The following is an 18,244-nucleotide window of genomic DNA, read 5'->3' as shown; positions in this document are numbered from 1 at the left end:
TTCAAGATTTTTTTTTTGTTGTTACATCGTTGAAAAGATGTCACGTACAAAATTAAGGCAGTTAGAGAAATCTTTAATACCACTAAAGGAATTGATAGTGTCGATAGAATCTGCTGTCATTGCCACAGGAGGGATATGATGTAGCTCAAACTCTTTAAGATTAAAATTGGAGTTTGGGGTTGATGTTAGGAATGGGGGGAGGGAGTCTTCACATAAAAATGTATTAAAGGTTTATGAAAAACTCAAAGTTGAGATTTAGATTTTTTGTTTGGTATGTATTGAAGTTACAAAGCCATGTTGGACTGTTTAAAGACATGTGAACCTAATTAAATTTGAACTAAATGAACAACAAATCGGACACAAAAGGCTCATTGGCTTTCTGCATTGGTTTCTTGGAGATAAATAACAATTATAAAGCATGGTTTGACTGATGGCCTTGAAGTTAATATACATGTCAATTATCAGCTGAAGGTTATTCAAGCCTGCTCTGCTATTTATTAAGAACATGGCTGATCTGATTGTAATCCGAGCTCCTCATTCTGACTGCCTCTGGTCACCTTCTCAAGAATCTATTTATCTCTGCCATAAAAATAATCAGAGCCACTTCCTCAACGAGCCTTTTGGGAAGTGTTCCAAAGACTTTTAACTGACTGCGAGATGGGATTTTCCCCCTTCTCTTGTGCCAACCCCATATTTTGCCAATCCAAGTTACCCCAACCCAAAACATTCACTCTCCTGTCCCTCCATTGGAGCAGCCTGAACCGCTGAGTTCCTCCAGCAACTTTTTTTTTGCCTCGATAAATACAGGTCTAGCTGATTCAATCCTTCATCTCAAGACAATCTGCCCTTTCCATAAGTGAGTCTAATCAACCTTCTCTGGACTGATCACATCACATTTTTTATCCTTCATTCAATATAACAGACAATAGTGTTTATAGCAATGTAAATAATTAAATTATAGTAATTGAAAATGGATCATGTAAAGACAGGCTTATGCTTTTATTGATCCTAATAATTTCTCAGTTAAGAAGATACAAGATTTAAAAATTTACTGCATCGCAAGCCAGAAGGATTGTCAACCTTTTCAATTAGTGTTTGCAGAGCACTTGCAATTGAAGGCCAGGAGTCTGGCGTACAAGTCAAGTGACCCAAACCGATGTGAGAAAGCCAGGTTCAAACTGCACAAGGCCATCAGGGATCCCAGAGGCAGTATTTAACCAGCCTTGAGACCCAGATAAATTGCTCAGACATAAGGTGCTTAAGCAGGGCATGCATGCCATCATGGGCTGCAAAGCAGAATTCGGCAGAATAACAAATAACAGTGTCCCTCCCATACAAGCTCAATGCATTCTATGCCTAGTTTGAGAAGGACTCCAGCCAGCTAATGGAACACTTCTTTCCTACCTCAAACACACTTGCACCCAAGGTCACAGAAAGTGACTGGCCCACTTGGAGTATCTGTGCAGAACAAGTGGCGGCTGTATTCGTCCTTTATCTCCAACATGCTGAAGCACCCACTTGCTTCAAGAAGGTCACTGTCATCTTGGTAACAAAGAAGAATGAAGTGCCAGGCATAAATGGCCATTTATCAGTGGCTCTGACATCCGCCATCATAAAGTGCTTTGAGAGGTGGGTCATGGCTCACATTAACTCCAGCTAACCTGCCATCCTCAATCTTCTCCAACCTGCACACTACAACGACTGTTTCACAGCAGTTGCCATTTCCATGGCCCTGCACATAGCCCTGGTTTATCTTGACAATAAAGGTATTGTCAGATGGTTATATTCCGTCAACAGCTTCACCTTCAATGCAATAGTAGCTAACAAATCCATCCACAAACTATGTGACCTCAGTTTCAGTAGCCCTCTCAAAAATTGGATCCATGACTTTCAATCCTGCAGGACTCAATCAATGAGGATTGGTGACAGTCCTTCCTTTATGATCATCCTTAACAGTTTTCAGCTTTGAATATACTTTTGTACACCCATGACTGCGTGGCCAAACACTGCTCCAACTCCATCTATAAATTCATGGATAAGACTACTGTCATTGGCAGGATCAAACAACAAGGATTCATCCATGAGTACAAGGAGGAGGACAGAGACAACTCCCCTCCCTCAATGTCAGCAAGACCAAGGAACTGCAATTGGCTTCCAGGAGGGTAGTAGAGTTTACTCCCCAGTTCACATCAGCATTGCTGAGTTGAAGATAGCAGACAGCTTCATGTTCCTGGATGTAAACATCACTGGTGACTTGTCCTGGTCCACCTACATTGATGCAATGGTCAAAAAAGCCTCTACTTCCTCAGAAGAGTGAGAAAATTTGGCATGTCACCTGCAACCCTCAACGACTTCAACAGGTGCACCATTGAAAGTCTCCTATCAGGGGACATCAATGTGTGGCACAGGAACTGTTCCTCCCAGATCACAAGACGTTGCAGAAGGTAGCAAACATGGCTCAGTCCTTCATACACATCCCATCCCCTCTATCCACTTCCATCAATAACTCCTGCTGCCTTGGAGAAGCAGCAAACATATTAACAATCTCTTCCCTCCCCTCAGGAAGATTTATGACCATGAGATCATACACCTTCAGATTCCAGCAGTTTCTTTCCTGCTGCTAGGAGAGTCCTGAATTAACCACAAAATAGTGAAGTTACGTTGTCTTTGCTCCACACTGACTGATCTCTTCCTGTAACTCTGCACTTTTATTCTGTCTAAAGTTGTAGAAGATGTCTAATTGGTTGGCTAAATGAGTCCTGTGGATAAAAAGAGAAATTCACCCAATTCTTCTCTCCTCCGATCAAAACAAAACCCACAAGTTTCACCTGATGCCTGATCCATAGCTGAACTCCACAATCTCCCCCTTTGCTGCTACTTTTGGCATCACGCATGGTGCTAGTGTTCCTTCTGCCATCTCCCATGATATTACTGGACAGCCTGATAACCCAAAGAAAATTGACACACTGGGCTCCAATTACTACAGTTCTCTTTTTGCAGTGTTAGCCAATTGTGATCAGACCTTGGTCATCAGTGAATTTTGATACAATGCATAAAGAATGCTTCAAGGCTGGCAGAATTTCTCCAGCACTTTTGTGTATTAAAAAGCATATCTCAGGGATAGCTTTTTGGTATCAAATGAATCTTCAGAGGTTAAGAGGGGTTGTAGGAGAAAACTTAAGAAATAAAGAGGTCATGACCTTGGCAAGCAGGACTAAGGAGAATCACAAAACCTTTTCCAAGTATATTAGAACCTAAAGCAAGATCTAGGGATCAAAGGGGAAATTTACATGTGGAACCAGGGGTTTTAAGCAGAATCCTAAAAGAGTACTTCTCATTGGTATTCACTGTGGAGGCTGGAGAGTTGGGAAAGGGACATGCTGATATTCTGGAACAAATCTGTGATGGGGATGAGAGTGTGTTGGTGGCAATGGCACACATTAAGGTGGATGAATCCTAAGGATCTGATACGATCTATCTCAGTATGCTCGAGGAAGTTAGAGATTGTTGGAGTTCCAATGGAGGATTTAGCAACTTCATTAGCAATGAGTGAGGTACCAGAAAAATAGACGATAGCTAATGTTGTTCCCCTTATTCAAAATGGGAAGTAGGCATAAGCCAGGACATTACAGGTAGGGAAATTATGGAAAAAAATTGGAAAGGATCACATTCACTTGGAAAGGTATGCACTGATTAGAGAAACCAACATGGTTTTATGCAGGGGAAACCTTGCCTTACAAATCATGGAGAAAACTGATGAAAACAGATTTTAGTTAAACTTTTGATAAAGTTCTGCTCAGTAGGCTGCTCCAGAACTTTGGGGTATATGGGACCCTGATGCATGTGGCCAAATGAGAATCAAAATGAGCTTAGTAACAAGGGGCAGAGGGTAGCAGTGGATGGAGATTTTTTGGAATGGAAGTCTGTAACCATTGGTGTACAGCAAAGAAACAGACCATTTGGCCCAACTATCTGTGTCGCCTAGTGGCCACTCTTTTGTATTAACCCCATATCCTGGCACTTGGTCCATGGCCCTCCATGCCTGAGTGATGCAAGTGTTCATTTGGACACTTCTTTAATTGCTATCACAACCCAGCTTCAACCACTCTCTCAAGCAGTGCATTCCAGATGCTTAGCACTCTCTGGGTGAAGAAGGTCCCTCTCAGATCTCTTCCAAATCCCCTTCCTCCTACTTGTTCCAAACCAATGTCCTCTACTTTTGTCTACCTTTGATATTGGGGAAAGATTTACTGTAGTCTACCTGATCTATACCCCTTTTTACTTACTTTTTTTTAACTTTATTTATTCGTTCAAAATACAGGTAATAAGTAACATATATAACAATAAACAAAGCATGAACATTATATTTTATATATATAAAAAAAGAAAGAAAAAAAAGGAAAGAAACCCCCCCCCCTTTCAGCCAACTCTCCTAAGGAGAGCCATAAAGAAAAAAGAAAAGCAAAGCATACATGTTAAAATCTAGTCAATATAAATCAAAATGTAAATATTCTGAATATAACAACCACCTATTAATAAAAAAAACTATAGTTATCCATGAAACATATGTAATTTTTTCCATTATTAAACAATATTTCATCTCATTATGCCAAAAGTCTCAAATTTAATCATTTCAGGTAAAATCATATCTCTAATGAAAATGTTTTACCAAAGATCGAACTTGATAAAAATACGCTTGCGCTTAATCGGACTGTTTAAACCCCGAACATTAAAAATAGCAAACTTCAATTTTGACATATCCACTAATATTACTAAAAACTAATAATATCAATATATAAAGACTCAGATCAATGTAAATAGGCCCTCCAATAGGAGAAAAAAAACCCACAAATTAAAGTCTAAATAAAATGAAAATAAAAAAAGATAAAAAGAAACCCCCCCCCCAAAAAAAAACTACCAAAAGGTAGTAATCCCTAAACAAAAGTTGGGTGTGGATCACCCACCAGTGGCTGATGACTAGTAGAACATAGAGCAAATTTCTCCCTTCCCAGCCAAACAAAGAATAACAACAAGATATCATAATGACATAAAAAGAAAATAAAAATAAGAAAGTTCTTCTATTCATCCAAGAAATTCCAGACTCGGCGACCCCATTTCAAGGAAACGGACTCTTTCCATTCCCATTTCTGCCTGAAAACAAAGAGTTAAAAACGGGTTCTTAAAAGACTGGCCAGAGAGGCCGAGATTACACGACTAGACTCTACACCATCTTGCCATGCCCCCTTTTTACTTACCTTAATCATGTCTCCTCATAACAATGTCTGTAGCCACCAGGCTCTTCCCTGTTGCCTTATCTGCAGAGTCCATTTCCCAAGATTGTACCAAGGCACCTCAGTTTCATTCTAGAATTCTTGTTCATCATTTCACATAGAAACATAGAAGATAGGAGCAGGAGTAGGTCATTCGACCCTTCGAGCCTGCTCCGCCATTCAACGAGATCATGGCTGATCTTAAAGTTCAGTACCCCGTCCCCGCCTTCTCTCCGTAACCTTTAATACCCTTATACTGAAGAAATATATCTAATTCCCTCTTAAATATATTTAATGAACCTGCCTCTACGGCCCTCTGTGGCAATGAATTCCACAGATTCACCACCCTCTGGGTAAAGAAATTCCTCCTCATCTCGGTCCTAAATGGTTTGCCTATTATCCTCAAACCATGGCCCCGGGTTCTGGATTTTCCCATCATTGGAAACATCCCATCTGCATCCATTCTGTCCAGTCCTGCCAGAATTTTATATGTCTCTATGAGATCCCCTCTCAATCTTCTAAACTCCAGCGAGTACAATCCCAATTTGCGCAATCTTTCCTCATAAGTCATTCCTGCCATTCCAGGTATCAGCCTGGTGAATCGCCTCTGCACTCCCTCCATTGCAAGAGCATCCTTCCTTAGATAAGGTGACCAAAACTGCTGGTTTCCGTTTGCCTCCAAGTCAGAGAGTTTAAGACCTCTAGATATTTCAGCTTATGAATACAGAAATTGATGGAAATGCTGAACAACTTGAAAGCATGTGTGGTTGAGAAAAGAGGATGTAGAGTTGGGCAGAGAAGTGGCAGATGGAGTTCAATCCTGATATGTGTGAGGAGATGTATTTTGGAAGGACAAACCAGAAGGCTGAGTACAGGGTTAATGCCAGTTACTTAAGTGTGTGGATGTCCAGAGAGAATTTAGGGTCCAAATCCATACATCCCTCAAGGTCACTGCACAGGTTGATAGGATAGTTAAGAAGACCTATGGTATGCTAGGATTCATTAATAGGGGGATTGAGTTCAGGAGTAGAGGTGTTATGTTGTAACTCTACAAATCTCTGGTGAGACCACACTTAAAGAGTATTGTGTTCAGTTCTGGTGTCCTCATTATAGGAAGAATGTGGAAACTCTGGAGAGGGTGCAGAGGAGATTTACAAGGATGTTGCCTGAATTGGAAAACAAGTCTCATGAGGCAAGGTCAGCAGAGCTGGAACTTTTCTCTTTGGAGTTTAGAAGGGTGAGGTCCATAAGATTATGAGAGACATAAATAGGGTGGGAACTCAGTGCCTGTTTCCCAGGGCATGAATAGCAAACACCAAAGGACGTGTATAAAGTGAATTGAGGAAAATTTAGGGGATATGTCAGGGGTAATTTTATTTTAAACGCAGAGTTGTGGTGCCTGGAATGCCTTGCCAGGGATTGTAGTGGAGGCTGAAACATTATGGGCATTTAAGAGGCTCTTAGACACATGAATGAAAGGAAAATAGAGGATTATGGGGTAGCGAGGGTTTAGTACTTTTTTAAGGAATATATAGGTAGGCACAATATCAAGGGACGAAGGGCCTGTACTGTGCTGTAGTGTTCTCTGTTCAATACCTTTCAGATTTTTGAGCAATTAGAAATGTGTTCCTCTCCTCACTCATTTGCTTGCCCTGGTGAGTATTTCCACCATAATTTGTTTTGATTTCTTATTCCCAACGTCCACAAGGGATTGCTTCTCACTCTGAAGAGCTGCTGTTCAAAAGAGACGTTATTCTTAATTCTGTCAGAGGTTGTCTGATACTGATTTGAAGAAATGGGCTTATCCCATTTTCTCTGTCAAATGCAATCTATAAGATGATAGAAGTATATTGCTGCATTTTGTACATCAGACCAGATTGTTTTGGACCACACATCCAGAAGGCTGCCTAGGATTCCCATATGCTCTTGCTTTCCTGGGTTCGTAGCAAGTGATTATTTTGGGAGTCTCTGAAACCTCAGTTCATGCTCGAGGCCCCAACAATAAAACCACAGATCCAAACAACTGTACAGGCCCTTCAAGAGAGAAAAGTTGGGAATGGAGTTTAGAGGATTGTAAAATGTCATTTTAGCAATTTTTGCATGTTCTAGCATTCGGAGATTTTAAAATTTAAACAGTAAGAAAAAAATAATGAAAACACCTCAAAGCAAGATCTTTAATCATTAAAACTAATCTAGAATCTCCATTGACATTGTGGGGTCTCAAATTACTGGAACTTCATCAGAAACACAGGTGATTTCCTCACCATTTGCATGAGAGTCTCAGGAAGGCTGGGCCCAGCAGTGGAATCCACATGGAGATGGCAGGCAGATTCACCCCCTCCCCAACCCAGAATCTGTCAAGGATTCCTGGATTCCCCTTGTCTGCAGGGCTTACTTGAGGTTGATTGGCTGGATGCTTAATGATAGTATTGATGATGAGTTTATTGTCGTGCACAGAAGTACAATGCACCTATACACCAATTTGCTCCAGCCAAACAGATATTTTTGTAAAGTAAAGCAACTGCAATAGTGGATATTAAATTACTCCAGTGTGGAAATAAATAAATATAAATGCTCACCGTTACAGTTAATGGAAGAAAAATAGTGGTGTTTCAATAGTGCAGACAGGTCTTTTTGTGGTGTTGGAGTAGTTTAGGATTCGGTTAATAAGGGAAGTTTCAAGAGCCTGATAGCTGTTGGGAAAAATCTGTTCTTGAAACTAGAGGTTTTGGACTTCAGGCTTCTGAACTTTCTTTCTGAAGGGAGCAGTGAGACGAGGTTATGACCAGGATGATGTGGGTCCTTTATGACATTGACTGCTTTTTTGAGACAGCGCCTCATATCAATGGTTTTTTTTCTTTGATTATCAGAATGCAAATCCAGCCAACCCACAATGACAGCAGCCACACTTCAAAAAGTGCTTCTTTAGCATTGAGGTCCTTTGTAGTCAAGAAGTTGTAGTCCTTTATTTTTCATGGGGATAGCCATGTAGGGTGAATGTGCATTAGTTTTTTGCGAGATTTGGAAATAAATGGGATTTCTTGAAGCAAACCATTTTTTAATATGAATGCCACATTAATTTTAATTGTGTTGGAGTGCCCCCTGCAGCTGTTTTTATTGTTTATTTCATGAATGAAGGGACAGGAGTGCATTGTACAAACAGGGAGGCTGGTGAACGGTAGTGTGTGAATGTCATATTGATATTTACAGCATGATGTTTTAAATCCCGCGGTAATCTGTAGCTGTTGCATATTATTAATCCAGGTTGAGTTGAATCAGTGGTTCACTCATGCTTCTTTAGGTTCTGTATATACTTGCCACCTATCTAATTCACTAATTTACAATGGGCAGCAACTGCAGCATCTCAAATGATCCACTCTGGTAACTTGCAAACATTTTTTGCTTTGAGAAAATAAATAAAAATGTGCAACTTTGCTTGGTTTGAGTGCTAATTCACTTCATTAAAATCACTGGGATCCTCTTAACTATCCATCAATGGACAAATCAGACATTCAGTGTAATCACATTTTTATTCATGCGTGATAACTAAAAAAAGTTGTGTACACCAAATCTTTCTCACTCCCAGTCCAAGTATAGAGGGAGCATTGCATTAACTGGTGAGCATCAGGATCTTGTCCCATCTCGCAGGTAAACATCAAAAGGTTTGCTTAAAGGGGAAGGAAAGTTCTACCCACTATCCTGGCCAATCTATGTAGCCTAAAGATTGATTATCTGTTCCTTATCTTTTGGGATCTCATAACAAGGACAAGGGCAACAGGTACATAGGAATACCATCGCAGGTAGTTTAATCTCCTGCAGCAGAATCCTTACCTGGAAATGTATTGTCCGTCCTTGGTCCATTTCCTGGAATCTCCTACCCACTCATCAGAGAGACTAAAGCAGTTCAATATGGTGGCTCACTATCTACTTCTCAAGGATTTTCCAGAGTACACAGGAAGTGATGATAAAGAAACAGCCTAATTTAACATACAAGCATCAGTCAGATATTCTAGAGTGGTACTATAGAGCATTGTATGGGTGGCTATTGACAAGGCAACAGGCTGGAATATGCTGTGACTGGAACATGTGAGAGGTAGCAATTCAGTTAGGTTCCCAGAGAATGAAGTTGTTCTGTACCTCTGCTTCCTGGCCTCAAAGGGACAGATGTTGAGGAGAGTTACTCTCCCCACTCATTACCCATTCTACTCTTTACTCTCTGTGTGCACTTACAACCAGACGAAAGTGTTTCTCCGGACCACAGTGTATACACATATACACAAAATACATTTCTCACGCTGCACATAATAATCTCACAAAACTGTAATATAAAACAAATATATATACATATTTTGGGATAACTTGCTCAGTTTTATTAATAAGAGACCCAATGATACTCTTCATCAATCTCAGAGCCTGCAGGAAGAAGCTATTTCCCAGCCTGGCAATCCTGATTTTGGTACTCCTGTACCTCTTTCCTGATGGTAGTGGGTCAAAGACCCTGTGTGATGGATTGCAGGGATCTTTAATAATTCTTTGAACTCTATTTAAGCAACACTTGTCCTCACTGGTGTAGAAGAGAATGACAAACTGGCAGATGATGCAAACATTACCGGCAGCAAAGTGAATGAAGCCTGATATTCATGAGCATGGTCACACTGTCAGCTGTGGCAATGTGGTCCACAGTTTACTCTACGGTGATCATGTGAAAGATAGCAGGGAGTGCCTTCTCAGTTCTTCTTTCCTATGTCATCTTTCAGGATTGAGTATGACTACATCCACCGAGATTGATATGTTCTGAGATAGCTGGTGAGACTAATATTGAATGACAAACCATTCCACAGATCACAGGAGGTTGTTGATGGTTGTCTGCGTCCATAGTTTAAGAGGCGAGGTGAAGCCTAAAGGCTTCACTTTAGGGCATGACCAGGTTGAATGGAAGAAAGTACCTATTTCTTGACCACATTGAAAGCATTGGTCTGATATTTCCAATTTCAGTTTGTGTAATTTTTGTGGAGTAGGGTATAGCTGATGCAAGAAGTTATATTGCACCAGCTGATACTTGAATTGTGTTAATCATGCTGTTCCAACATGCTGGACCAGAAAAATGGATGCAAGACCTAAAATGAGGCTGTCAATGCTTTAGCAGTGGGCAGGAAATGCATACCAGTTACTTGGAAATCTGATTCCCAACTAGGTTTAGCCTGCTGGAAGATAGGAACTCATAATTGTGTTCCCCTGCAGAAGATGACCTATAACCTCATAAATAGGTATGATGTATTTTCAAGAATATGGAATTCATACCTAAGGTACATCAGGGTAAATTTTTAACCATTTCCTCCTGTCTCTTCCCCCCCCCCCCCCATGCTCACAAAGCTGGGGACCCTAGATAAGTCATTTGTCCCTTGATGGGAGTGGGATTTATCCTAGGTGAAACCAATCGTTTTCTTATTCTTTCTCTCTTTTTCTTTTTCTTGTCTCTTTGGGGTAGGGTTCCTCTTATTTTGTTCTTTCTATTTTTTTTCTCCCTTTGGTTCAACATGGACATAGAATTTGCATTTTTGTAATTTTTCTTTAAAATAATTGAATCACATGTTGACTTTTTTCTCACTTTCTTTATTATCGACGTGCGGATCGATAGTTGTACTATTTTGTTAATATTATGGATACTGATGTTCTACTTTTTGATAATTCTTCATTTTGGCTGCATGTTGATCGAAAATTTTCAAAATTTTCAAAAAAAAGAAATAACAGTCGTTTCTATCTGGTCAATAAATTCTTCAGTGAATCTTTCCCTCCACTGTATCCAATGCAGAATATCTGTTTTGGAGGGAGATGACTGCAGGGAACTCCTGCATTACCTTCTTCTAAAAGTAGACCAACTTTAGCTTACCAACATGAGGATGGATTTTATTCTTTAAGTTCAAAACGTCCAAGCAAATGTGCAAAGACAATTTCAGCCCTGGTTCACAGCTTGCGGGCAGGGACAGGATCTTGCCAAACTCAGAGAGCAGTGAACAGCTCATACATACCAATCTCACATCTCTACATGGTGCAGGTTAGAAGTTGTATTCTGACACATTTCCAGAGTCACTTCGATCAAATGTTTATTTGTGTTCCTGCTCTTGACTTTTCTGGGGCCACAAGTGTCATTAGGTATGTATGCACACAATTAAGCCTTTCCATGTTACCGAGAGATCTCCCAGATAGTTGGGCTAAGAAAAGCTTGTTTAGTTCGAATTTGAGGCTGGTTTTCAGTTTAACTTGCTGCTCCTCATCACTTCTGCCTCTCTTTCTTTCAAAAATGGTAATATTTAACAAAGTTGACAAATGTAAATGGTTAGGCACAGAGGAGTGCAGTATAACAGAGAGATCTGCGAATACACTTATATAATTGGCTGAAAGTGGCATCACAGGATCGTAAAGAGAGCTTTTGGTACGTTGATCTTCATAAATAAAAATATTGAGCATAGGAGTTGAGATCTAATGTCTAAGACATTTGTGAGAACAAATTTGGAGTATTGTGTGCAGCTTTGCTCACCTAACTACAGGAAAGATGTTAAATAAGGTCAAAAGAATGCAGAGATTTACAAGGATCTTGCTGGGTAAGTTACAGGGAAGGTTTGAATCGGTTAAGACTATTCCTGGAGCGTCAACGAATGAGATGACATTTGAAATTGAGGGACCTACTTGCAAGCAGGCTTTTTCTACTGAGGTTAGGTGAGACAAGAACTGGAGGACATGGGTTAAGGGAGAAAGGGGAGGCGATTTTATTTTTTTTTAGACATAAAGCATGGTAATAGGCCCTTTCAGCCCATGAGTCCATGACGCCCAATTAATCTACACACCCAGAACATTTTAAACAGTGGGAGGAACTGGAGCTTCTGGGGAAAACCCACACAGACACAGGGAAGATGTACAAACTCCTTAAAGACAGAACAGGATTCAAACCCTGGTCCCGATTGCTGGCGCTGTAAATGTGTTGTGCTAACCGCTACACTAACCATGCTGCCCAGTAGATGTTGTGGGCAAACCTATTCACCCAGAGAGTGGTGAGAGTGTGGAACAAACTTCCAGCTGAAGAGGTTAATTTGGACTCGAGTTTGACATTTAAGAAATATTTGAGTAGGTAAATGAATGGGAAGTATAAGGAGGGCTATAGTCTAGGTGGTGCAGGCCAGTAGGATAGGCAAAATAGTTCAGCATGAAATAGATGGGCTGAAAATGGTGCAACTTTCATCTGTTTTCTTTATCTCTTATTATTCCTCTTTCTTGTCTGTTATTTGTCATGGCAACTTGATGTTCAAAACAGCCTCCTGCCTGTGTAATTTTGACAGGTAGTTAAACAGCTACAAAGACCTCTGATATTTATAAACATTTAAAACTTAAACTTCCTTTAATATTAATACAATGAAAAATATGAAATGGAAATATTTCAAATATTAACATTTTGGGATTTATAATGACTAAAGCAAAACACCAGAAAATGTGGAAAATAGTTAAATACACTCATTATCAATTAAATACTTTAATATTTCAGAATAAAGTTCATTAAAATGTAAATGAATTGAAATTTCCCCAACTCCCTTGGAGGGGTTTCCATTCTGTTGAAGGGATTGGAGTCACTGAATCTGCCTCAAGTCCAACATGATACAAGTCTAATATGGCATAGATTTAATGTATAACAAGTCTAACCTGCTTCAAGACTTCATTGACCTTGATCAAATATGGCACAGATCCTACTTGCTTCAGGATCTAATCATACATTGGAGTATCAAGCTTCAAATCTAATGTGTTGCATGACTGATCTATTGAAATATCACTTTTTTGCACTAACTACAACTATAAATATTTATCAATTTATTTGTATTTAGAACATAGAAATTTACAGCACAGTACAGGCCCTTCAGCCCACAATGATCAATGTAAACTACTTCACTACAATTTAATTTTCCCTGATTACACCATAACCATCCATTTTTCTTACATCCATGTCCCTATCCAAGAGTCTTCTGAATGTTCATATTATACCAACCTCCAACAACATTCTTCCAAAGCTTTCCAGGCACCCACCTCTCATTGTGTTAAATAAAAACTTACTTCTGACATCTCCCCTCAGCTTTTCTCCATTCACCTTAAACAGATGTCCTCTGTATTTGCTATTGTTACCCCAGGAAAAAGGAGCTGGCTGTTCACACTGCATAAGTCTGCAAGATCTTATATACCACTATTAAGTCATGTCTCATCCTTCTTCACTCCAAAGAGAAAAGCCCTAGCTCTGTCAACCTTACTTCATATGACATGTTCTCCAATCTAGGCAATATCATGATAAATCTCCTCTGCACATTCTCCAAAGTATCTACCTCCTCCCCGTAATGGGGTGACCAGAACTGAATGCAATACCCCAAGCATGGTCTAACCAGGGTTTTATAGAGCTGCAACAGTACATCATGGCTCTTCAACTCAATCCCCCAACTAATGAAGACCAACACACTATATGCTTTCTTAACCACGGTAGCAACCTTGAGGGAAATCTAGACCTGGACCCCATTTCATCTCTTTTGACATATTGTGGTAAATGGATTCACATCATTGTGGTTGATGTATCTTGCATCCCTATTTGGCTGTAAGTCAGAATTCTAGTGCATCTGTACATTTTATTTATGTATGTGACAAACTCATCATATGGCAATGGAATTAACCTGATACAATGGACACAGAAAGAAAATCAATTTGGCTCATATTCACCAGAGTTTAGTACAGTGGTTTTCAAATGTTTTCTTTCTTTCCTCTCACATTCTTTGGCTTGGCTTCGCGGACGAAGATTTATGGAGGGGGTAAATGTCCACGTCAGCTGCAGGCACGTTTGTGGCTGACAAGTCCGATGCGGGACAGGCAGACACGGTTGCAGCGGTTGTAGGGGAAAATTGGTGGGTTGGGGTTGGGTGTTGGGTTTTTCCTCCTTTGCCTTTTGTCAGTGAGGTGGGCTCTGCGGTCTTCTTCAAAGGAGGTTGCTGCCCGCCAAACTGTGAGGCGCCAAGATGCACGGTTTGAGGCGATATCAGTCCACTGGCGGTGGTCAATGTGGCAGGCACCAAGAGATTTCTTTAGGCAGTCCTTGTACCTTTTCTTTGGTGCACCTCTGACACGGTGGACAGTGGAGAGCTCGCCATATAACACAATCTTGGGAAGGCGATGGTCCTCCATTCTGGAGACGTGACCCACCCAGCGCAGCTGGATCATCAGCAGCGTGGACTCGATGCTGTCGACCTCTGCCATCTCAAGTACTTCGACGTTAGGGATGAAAGCGCTCCAATGAATGTTGAGGATGGAGCGGAGACAACGCTGGTGGAAGCGTTCTAGGAGCTGTAGGTGATGCCGGTAGAGGACCCATGATTCGGAGCCAAACAGGAGTGTGGGTATGACAACGGCTCTGTATACGCTTATCTTTGTGAGGTTTTTCAGTTGGTTGTTTTTCCAGACTCTTTTGTGTAGTCTTCCAAAGGCGCTATTTGCCTTGGCGAGTCTGTTGTCTATCTCGTTGTCGATCCTTGCATCTGATGAAATGGTGCAGCCGAGATAGGTAAACTGGTTGACCGTTTTGAGTTTTGTGTGCCCGATGGAGATGTGGGGTGCTGGTAGTCATGGTGGGGAGCTGGCTGATGGAGGACCTCAGTTTTCTTCAGGCTGACTTCCAGGCCAAACATTTTGGCAGTTTCCGCAAAACAGGACGTCAAGCGCTGAAGAGCTGGCTCTGAATGGGCAACAAAGGACTCTACATCACCTTTGTTGACTTCACCAAAGCCTTCGACACCGTGAGCAGGAAAGGGCTTTGGCAAATACTAGAGCGCATCGGATGCCCCCCAAAGTTTCTCAACATGATTATCCAACTGCACGAAAACCAACAAGGTCGGGTCAGATACAGCAATGAGCTCTCTGAACCCTTCTCCATTAACAATGGCGTGAAGCAAGGGTGTGTTCTCGCACCAACCCTCTTTTCAATCTTCTTCAGCATGATGCTGAACCAAGCCATGAAAGACCCCAACAATGAAGACGCTGTTTACATCCGGTACCGCACGGATGGCAGTCTCTTCAATCTGAGGCGCCTGCAAGCTCACACCAAGACACAAGAGAAACTTGTCCGTGAACTACTCTTTGCAGACGATGCCGCTTTAGTTGTCCTCTCACATAGCACCTTAAATAATCACTATATAGGCTCTTTGCAACTGCAGCATCTGGGTAGCCCTCCTGGGGCCCAGGTGTGATTACTGGGGTGAAGGTGCTGGAAGCACCTTTTAAACTGAAGGGGGATCGACCCATTAAATCACCAACCTGACCATTTAAGGGGGATCCCACCCCCACAATGATGTGGTAAGTGACATGTCACGCCATTCCCCCCCATGGCAGTGACCTCACTGCCCCAGATTGTGGGCCCCCCCCACCTGGCGGCAGCAACCTCTTTTCCTCCCCCCACCCACCCACCCTGGGCCCTGCAGTCGTGAGCCCTCTCTTCCCCTCCCCCCTCCCCATTTGTTCCAGGCACTTCAGCCAGGGGTTTCCCTGTGATGCAAGCGGTGACGTCACAGGAGTAACCAGGTCAGCCATTTTCCTGTTCAAGTCGACAGTGGATGCAACCTAGTTAAGACCCAGTACCCTCCAAGTAAAGAAATTTCTCCTCATTTTAATCCAAGTGCCAGCGCATTATTGTTGACCTGTGGCTCCCTGGTCCTGGATTCCTTGATCAGCCTGTATCTAGCTTGACAAAGCCTTTGAGAAATGTGTGAGTTTCTTCTCTCCTCATTCATCTCAACCAAAGAATACAGTTCTAGTCCACATAACCTCTCCTCAGAACTACTCCAATTAATTTTCCATCCATGGCAAGAACATCCACTTGTAGGTAAGGAGACCAAAATAATAGATAATAGTCTTGGTTCTCGATCTTCCAAAATTATCCATATGGAATTTAAACTGGAGGTAGGGGAGGCTGTGCTTAAGGAGGAGGTTTTTGAAGATGATGTCTTAAATGTAATTGGGTCTGGTTGTGTGACTGGTTGGGTGAAGATTATTCCATGCTTTAATTGTACAGGGAAAAATGAATTGCTGTATACATCTGTCGGAAGAAGGCATGACAAATTGGGCTGTGTGCCCTTATCTACTCCTTGCAGACGAGTTCGATGTAGAATTGGTTGTCAATATCGAGCTGGCAGTTTATCATTTTGTAAAAGCAGGTCAGGTGGTGTGCTTCACGTCTGTTTTGGAGAGAGGTCCACTTGAATGAATCTGAGAGCTTCGTAATATTTGCTTCTCTTCTGTTATATAGAAAATTTAGGTTAAAATGACTTAAGTTAAAATGTGATGATTAATCATAAACAGGGAAGCCAGAACGGACAGGGAGTTTACTAGCAGCCAAGGACAAAAGGTTCTGCTGAATATGTTTTTTTAAACCTATCTTTTCATGGTCATAGTGAGAGACATGCAGGAGACAAAAGATTGATAAGAAGGGTGAGAAACAGAATTTAGTGTATGTAGAGTTCACAGCGTACGTAACGAACGTGATAATTAAAAATGCAGTTATACTTAGAATGCTTTTGCAATACTAACCAATTAAAACAGTATTAATAAGAAGGGGAAGGGCAAACAATAAGGGTATAAAAATCAATGCACTGTATGTATCGGGGCTTAACTGGTGAGAAACCAGTTGAGTCCAACTCTGCAGACTTGTAAATAAAGCTTGTCGTGTCATCAGTTTTAAAGAGACTCATGTGTGAGAAGTTTTATTTCTGACATCTTCCATATGTATTTGTGACAAATCGGGCTTCCTGTCCCTGTATTTTGTTTGTGTATGGATTGCTTGCAGCTACTGCGTATTCCAAATGTGGTTTGACGAGCGCGAGGTACAACTTCTCCTTAACAGAAGTTGAACAATGATAGAAGTTGCATTTCAGAAAATTTAGGATCCCTGTTGCCTTCATCATTGTATGATATATCTGATCATTCCAACACAGGACATCCTGAATTTTGATACTTCACCTTGTCTTGCTATTCCATTCCAACCTGCATCTCCTTATGTTTGTGATGTCCCTTAGATGAATCTCTTAAGCAACTAGGAAAGAAACCATATGGCATTTTGTGGTCAATGGGTCGAATGGTCTGAGAATATTTGATGAAATATAAAGCAAAGTGCAAATTCAAAAGCTGTGGGATAGTCACACTTAATCTCAGCTGAATTCCAGATGAATGGATTTCATCACAAAATTTATCCCATTAAAAACTCAAAGAATTAGACACTCTTACATTCCCTAATTTTAAAACAATGAAGAAGAAATGATGGTTATTAAATAGATATTTTCGACAGGAATGAGGATGGAAAGTGAATTAGAATGCAAGATTTCATGGAAAGAGAGATCAGTATATCTGACTGATTTTTAAATTAATGCATTAATCTCAGACGATATTGCAGGAGGTATAGGAGCAATCAAATCAGGACTGCCATGCTGGGAAATAGCTTCTTCCCGCAGGCTATGAGATTAATGAACAGTATCCTGTAGTTGAGTAAATCATCTCAATATTTATATATATATATATATATATATATATATATAGATAGAAATATATATACATTTATATTATATTATAGATAGAAAAAAAAATATAAATTTAAATTATATATTTATGTAGATATTAGATTTTTATGTAGTGTGTATTGTGTGTGTATATGTGTACTGTGACCAATAGAAACACTGTTCTGTTGTACGTGTACACGAGGTGAGGTAGGCATGGAGATAGTACAAGGAATCAAGAGGATTGGAGATGGGACAGGTTCGGAGGATGATGACTAATGACAAAGCAGGCCTCAATCCTTCAGATAAGACATGCATCAGCCTATTTTATTCACACACCTTTTTCAGATTTAAAAAAAAAGGCTTCAAGAAGATGTGGTATGGGATGCATTTGTAACTCCAATGCCCAGCCATTGA

General features: G+C 40.7%; 1 protein-coding gene across 1 annotated transcript in view; it reads left to right on the top strand.

Annotated features, from left to right (window-relative positions):
- eys (eyes shut homolog) overlaps positions 1–18,244 on the top strand; it is a 986,043-nt gene that overhangs the window by 627,574 nt on the left and 340,225 nt on the right. The window lies entirely within an intron of this gene.

This window comes from Narcine bancroftii, chromosome 6 (genome assembly GCF_036971445.1).
Source record: "Narcine bancroftii isolate sNarBan1 chromosome 6, sNarBan1.hap1, whole genome shotgun sequence".
Taxonomy (NCBI): domain Eukaryota; kingdom Metazoa; phylum Chordata; class Chondrichthyes; order Torpediniformes; family Narcinidae; genus Narcine; species Narcine bancroftii.
Note: the sequence above shows the minus strand (reverse complement) of the source record. Positions and strands in the feature narration are given on the sequence as shown.